Below are 7,271 nucleotides of genomic sequence, written 5' to 3'. Positions count from 1 at the left end.
ACAGTACGGTTATGACTTTCAGGGAGCGTCAAAATGGAGAGTACTATTTCAACCTGATTTGAGAGTGTGTATCATTGTGTGAGAGACCGCAACATACCAGAATAAGCTATGCTCAGGTTGTTTATGTCTGTTCTGTAGTTGATTGCGGTTCTGTCACAAGCAATATGGCACATTTCAAGCACTTGTAGCGCTTGAATTCTGTCGTCGGAGCTTAATATTTTTGTGCTGGTTAAATCAAACTTGTGTTGTTCCTCGATCGCATGTTTCATTAGCGCAGTCTTTTTGTATTCCTCGTCTCTGTCCGTGCGCTCCGTGTCTGAGGTTTTATACTCTTCATAGCGTTTGATGAGAGAGCGGTGGCCGGCGATCCGATTTTTCAGCTGCTGTGTGGTCATACCAATATAAGCACTATCACAATCAGCGCATGGAATACGGTAAATTACGTTTCTCATTGCAAGATGCGGTGAGGAATCTTTGAGTTCCGTGAATAGTAATCTGTTGGTTTTGACGCATTTGAAACTTAGAGTGACATTTTTGAAGTTTTGTTTAATACTTCTTGCCAATGCAGGGGTGAGGGCATCAACATGATGCAACGATCGATATACTATATACTTATATCCACGAGCAAATCGACCGATGAGAAAAAGGCAATTGTACGCAAGCAATTGCTTACTAACAACTATCCGAGCTCACTGATCAACCGGCTGATCAATAGGTTTATCAATCAAAGTGGACAAAATTGTGAAGAAGTGAACTCGGAGGAAAAAGTATATCGATCGTTGCATCATGTTGATGCCCTCACCCCTGCATTGGCAAGAAGTATTAAACAAAACTTCAAAAATGTCACTCTAAGTTTCAAATGCGTCAAAACCAACAGATTACTATTCACGAAACTCAAAGATTCCTCACCGCATCTTGCAATGAGAAACGTAATTTACCGTATTCCATGCGCTGATTGTGATAGTGCTTATATTGGTATGACCACACAGCAGCTGAAAAATCGGATCGCCGGCCACCGCTCTCTCATCAAACGCTATGAAGAGTATAAAACCTCAGACACGGAGCGCACGGACAGAGACGAGGAATACAAAAAGACTGCGCTAATGAAACATGCGATCGAGGAACAACACAAGTTTGATTTAACCAGCACAAAAATATTAAGCTCCGACGACAGAATTCAAGCGCTACAAGTGCTTGAAATGTGCCATATTGCTTGTGACAGAACCGCAATCAACTACAGAACAGACACAAACAACCTGAGCATAGCTTATTCTGGTATGTTGCGGTCTCTCACACAATGATACACACTCTCAAATCAGGTTGAAATAGTACTCTCCATTTTGACGCTCCCTGAAAGTCATAACCGTACTGTGTTGTGTACAGGAATGACTGTGTAAGTTTTTGCTCGCCGGTATTCAAATTTGAATTTTCAAAAGTTAGACCAACCTAGTAGTTTGTAATAAATTGTACTGTTTTTTATAGTGTAGTTCGACCAACAGCACAAAAAAAAACCCACCCCAACAAACTTGACAAGAATTAGTTTAATATGTTTGTAAGTTTTGTGTGTAAAAAATTGACTTTGTAACTCAATGTAAATGTAAACTGTTTTTTCGTAGTTGCCCTGATGATGAGGAAATAAAGTCCTTGAAACGTTGGCCTAGACAGCAAATAAACTAGTTTACTAGTAACCCGATGACCAAAACGCCATCACTAAAACCAAAAAAAAAGTAAGTATTAATGAACTTATCGCCCCCTTGGGAAAATTTTTTTGTCTTGTGCAAGAAATGTTAGCCTAATAAACGCTTTCGGGTTGATTTTGATAAAACCATTGAAAAAATGGCGAACAGGGCTCTTTTCATTACTTTTGAAATTGTAGCCAATTGCATAGGCGTTTATAAACATGGTATTATGCAATACCAGAATTCCAGAAGTGATCTTATCTTTTTAAATACATGTTTGGACATATAAAAGGCTTTTTGCCATAATTAGTTAAAAATTTGGTAGCTATCAACTGCTTCATGAAATCATTGAATTGTTTTTATTAATTAAATTTTTCAATAATCTAGCCAAAATAACTGGCGCGTTAAAAATTTCTAACTTTCATGTCTTAAAACGTCGGGCGTGGCATGAAAAATGTGTCATTTATGGGCAACAAAGCAGATGCATGCATGCATGGCACCACCTTATCGGTATTACTTCAGGGAGGGGCTATTGTGCTTAACGCACTCGCTTAGATAACTACTGGACTACCCAAGCAACAATATGAGTTTTATTGTACTCTTATGGTGGTCTACAAGATCAATTTTGGTCTTAAATACCATCATAAGAGTAGAATAAAACCCAAATTGTTACTTGGGTATGGTAGTTAGGCTGTTTATACGCCGTTGATCGGCTTTCCAGTGGTTTTGTAGCTCAAGTACAATCTGGGTAGCTGCCGCATTGACCGCTCCCCAGACGTCCGAACACATCCTTTGGACTAAGTTACTCGGAGTAGTGTCCTGTCCGCTCATTGCCATCATGATGCTTCTCTCGCCCGCGAAATGAGGGCGTATGAAGAAAGTATGTTCTGACGGTTTCCCAGCATCCACGCATTCGGGACTCTGCATGCCCAAACTTGTGCAGATACTGTCTGAAACAACCATGCCCTGACAGAATTTGTGTCAGGTGACTTCGCCGTGGCGCCTGTTGACCCACCCGGATAGTTCCGGGATAAGTCGATGTGTCCACCGACCTTTTGTGGAATTAGACCATGTCCGCTGCCATGTGGTCATCGAGGCTGATCTATTTATTTATTTATTTATTTATTTATTTGCCAAGCATTTGTAGACTACATACACTAATATTATTACAATGTTTACTTATATACTATACATTATTCCTATGGCATTATTCCTTTAATCTGGATTCAGGACATAGTGAAGGGTATAATTAAAAATAAAATGAACGATGAACGGTATAATTAAAAATAAAATCGTATTTACTGTCCACTACCGACCAGACGGGTCGGCGTGTCAAATCGGAATCGCTTTATTCAATAACTTATTTTACCACAAAGTTAATTCTTACTAGCTAAAAACTGTTTACTCTAAGGAAACTCCTCCTTCTCGAGGTAGTTCCGTCCTATTCTGCCTAGCGGCAGACCTCACGCTGTCCGTTGAGCTTCCCTCTCGCGCATACATTTTAGCCCCTCGCGCGGGAACTTTGTTTTTTGTCAACTCGAACAGTTCCGCGCTTTGTTGTTTACCTTAGTCGGCAAAACTGCAATACTTCGCGCAACCCCGCATTTGTTTTGGGAACTGTTCGTTGCGGCAGGTTAAGAAACTTGCGCGTTCATTAACCTAGAATGGTGCAAAACGCGTTGTTTTTTCATCGAAGTATTTTGCCCTACCGGCGCCGTCGCTCGATCGAGTCACTGACCGGCGCGGGTAATCGAATAAAATGCGGAATTTATGTTCTTAGCCGACCGGGGTTGATTCATCCGGGTTCGGCCAGATGAAAATGCGTAAATGTAGTGTTACAGAGGGAAATGAGGGTCGCTTCACTTCCCCACCCTCAGAAGCTTGCTGTGCGTCTCTGCAGGAGAGGCGCAGCAATTCGGTAAGTAAAACGGGCATATTCAGATCATAAGATTAAATTCTGCGCGGTGGAGGAGCTCTACGTCGGGTGGAAACAGTATGCTATGGTTTTCAATTATGTACATATATTCGACTTGTCCTTGATTGTTTTCTCTTTGATAAGTGCTAAAGCCTCTTATGGCCAATTTAGCACCATTCCTCAATTTAATCTAGTAATGGTACCGGGTTCCTATCTCATAATGTTATTATGTTATAATGTTATAGAAAAAAAAAGAATATAATAATGTCATAGAAAAACTGAATAACGTTTGCGTACTATAATATTTGGCCTCAAGTGGCGAGTTGTAATTTCTAAGTATATGAGTGTTGGTGAGTGTTATAATGGAATTCAAATGTAGTGTTTATGTGTGTTTTGAACAATGTAGTGTTTATGTGTGTTTTGTTATAATTGTGTAGTATTGCTGCGAAACCATATTGGATGGATTCTGGTGTCTTCCTCGTCTCGTCTTTCGCTTCATCAAATCGTTGCTGGTTAAGTTTCTCTCCCGTGATTAAATACTCGTACCGTAGTATAGTGGTGTCGGGGCAAATCGCGGAGTCAAAACAATTCTGCCTCGCCGTGGTCATCGTGCTTCCTCGCCTTCTCATGTCCCCTCGTCGTGCTTCGTCAATTGCTTCGAGTCCTCATCAGGGAGTCAGGTTGCCTTGGCTGTGCAACCCTGACCTACTGCTCCACTGTGCAGTCATATGGTATACGTTTTCTTGTTGCATCAGTGAAAATAACTTGGTCGCTGGTGTCCAGAACCTACTCCAATAATGTTTAACGGTATTTCGGTTCTATCAGCTGTTTATTTGGACGGGTTTATGTACCGTACGTCGTCGTCAGCTCAGGGTGTCGCCTCGCCGCATATTCGTATGTATGAAGGATGGCATAAGCGGGTTTATGCTTCCCGTTATGCAAGTGTTATAGCATGAAAAATGCTTCGCTTTTATTTCTCAACGCTAAACGACTCTATGGTGCTTTGGGTCGTCGCGATTGTAAATTTTCGTTTTGTATTTGGATTTTTTTGCCGTCGACTCGCCTTTAGACTGTGGCTGTCACGGATTCTCGGAAAATGATTTTAATTTCTGCCGTCCACGCGCCCGCGTGGTGATGATGGATTGCTTGTTTATTCACTGTTTGGTTATCTGCTGCTCGCGCCAGCCGTGCGCGCTCCTCGTGTATGGGTATTGCTTATTTGGACCTTTCTTCGCGGTGTTCGACTTATTTGCTGAGGTCGAATTGGACCGCTTAACTTCCGTCTCCGCTACGTCTACTGCTGATTCCATGGGTACCTCATCTAATGTGTTTGATCCCTCGTCTTTGTCTTCTGCGCCTGCGAATCGTTCCCTGACTCGTTGTTTTGCCCTTCGACCACTTACTACAGCTTCTTTCGGATAAAAAGCCCGCCTTGCTATGGGCTATGATGGCTACTGCCTTGCGCGGCGTGCGTTCACCACCTCCGGGTTCCTGGCTCCGTCGGGGAATATAATAGTAAGTTTTTATAGTCACTTCCTAAATCCTCAGTCGGCGCGCAACTCACAAAAAAAAGAATATTTTAAATTTTTCTAGCAACTTCGCTTTTATTAACAAGTGGCTGCCGCGGACTGCCTCACATAAATTCGCGATGGGTCATGTTATCTATTAATGGAACTAAATCGTCTTCGTCTTCAGTGATAATTTTCATTCATTTTCATAATTTTCATTTTTAGTTTTTTGTCTGCTCCTAGTTTTGAAGACTTTTCATAATCACTTAAAGACCCAGTTCTCTTTTTCGGCTACTGCTGATACTTACAGCTATTTCAAGAAGTCTATTTGATTTAATTGCTTATTTGATTTATTTATATTCTTCACAATTGATTTTGTTTATTTAGCTTGGTAAGTTTTTTATTCTTTTATTATACCCTCTCTGTTTCTCGCGCCAAGGTACAAAGAGAGAAATTAACTCTTTGTTACCTGACTATCAAAAAAATTCATATTTGATTCCTTTTTAGTTACTCTCCTAGCCGGTACCTTTTTTTATCAACTCTGTCGTATTGTTCAGAAATCATTATTTTCTATTACCTTCGTTATTTAATTTATTGCGAAGCTTTTACCCTTCGCCCCATTTTAGCGACTTCCAATAGTTCGCGATATAAAAGAGCTTTTTCTCCCATTTCAACGACTTTCCTTCCGGGTGGTCGTTTGTTTATTTAATAATGCCTTGATCTATAAATTCGTCAAGTACGTCAATGAAAACATTTTTGTTTCTACTAACATCGTGCTTTTAGCTTTTCTCTCATGCTCTAACGTGTATGCGGGATTTCCAATCCATATTATTTTTATCTGTTCCTCCCAAATCTTCTCGATCGTGTAAGTCTTTTTATTTTTTTCCAACTACCAATAGATCGCTGCGTCGATCGTAAACGGTTCAAAAAAAAAAAAAAAAAAAAACACAGTAACACTAGTTCTAATTTATGCTGGTTTGCCAGCAACAAGCAGAATCAGTTGAACGTTAAACTCCACCCGCAAACTTGTAGCACTATTGAATGAACCAGCAAAAACCGCTAACTCAGTTTCGCTCACACGGATGATAATTCGCCGTAAAGCTATGTAACGTAAAACACCAGAATGTAACGTGCGTCGGGAATCACTGATTTCGAATATCTGCTCAAAACTTATTATTATTGCAGGGTTTTTTTTTAACTTTTTTCACTTTAAATCTGCAGCTGAATTGAGTTCTATTCTCGTTTTCTTAGGGTTCTGTTAGTGTGATCCACCGTGTAAAATGCAGCCTCGAAACTTTTCAACATTAAATTCTGTTCGTATGCGCAATATTTAGTTTCACTCAGCACCGATTACCACACTCGTTATACGTTTTACACACGTACTGCTATAAGCCCCCCGTACACTTTTTCCCGCTTACTGCAAACTCTTTTACTATTCGAATTTCTCAATCCCCCCAATCTCAGCACAAAATTAAAAATTTTCACAGCTTTTTAATCGTAGCAGATGATCAGATGGTCTAATTTTGCAGCAAATTACACTTTACTTGATGGGTTACACTTTCTTCGATTCTTATTTACTTTTCTTCTTATTACGAACAATGACGTAAATGCAGGCAACTAAACACAAACTACGGCACAGACTTCAGCTTAATTTGCTTCGAAATTACACAGATTTTCCTTTCCGGTGATAATGATTTACAACTTTGGAGCACAATTCGGGTATTTTGCTGAATGAAAAACTTTTTTTCTTTTAACTTATTCCATACGGTCACTCGACTACGCGTGCCCGAGTGGTCTAGGCTTTTTCGCTTGTCACCACGATAAAGGGTATAATTAAAAATAAAATCGTATTTACTGTCCACTACCGACCAGACGGGTCGGCGTGTCAAATCGGAATCGCTTTATTCAAAAACTTATTTTACCACAAAGTTAATTCTTACTTGCTAAAAACTGTTTACCCTAAGGAAACTCCTCCTTCTCGAGGTAGTTCCGTCCTATTCTGCCTAGCGGCAGACCTCACGCTGTCCGTTGAGCTTCCCTCTCGCGCATACATTTTAGCCCCTCGCGCGGGAACTTTGTTTTTTGTCAACTCGAACAGTTCCGCGCTTTGTTGTTTACCTTAGTCGGCAAAACTGCAATACTTCGCGCAACCCCGCATTTGTTTTGGGA

The sequence above is a fragment of the Sabethes cyaneus genome, chromosome 1 (assembly GCF_943734655.1).
Source record: "Sabethes cyaneus chromosome 1, idSabCyanKW18_F2, whole genome shotgun sequence".
Lineage (NCBI taxonomy): Eukaryota > Metazoa > Arthropoda > Insecta > Diptera > Culicidae > Sabethes > Sabethes cyaneus.
This window is presented reverse-complemented; position numbering follows the sequence as displayed.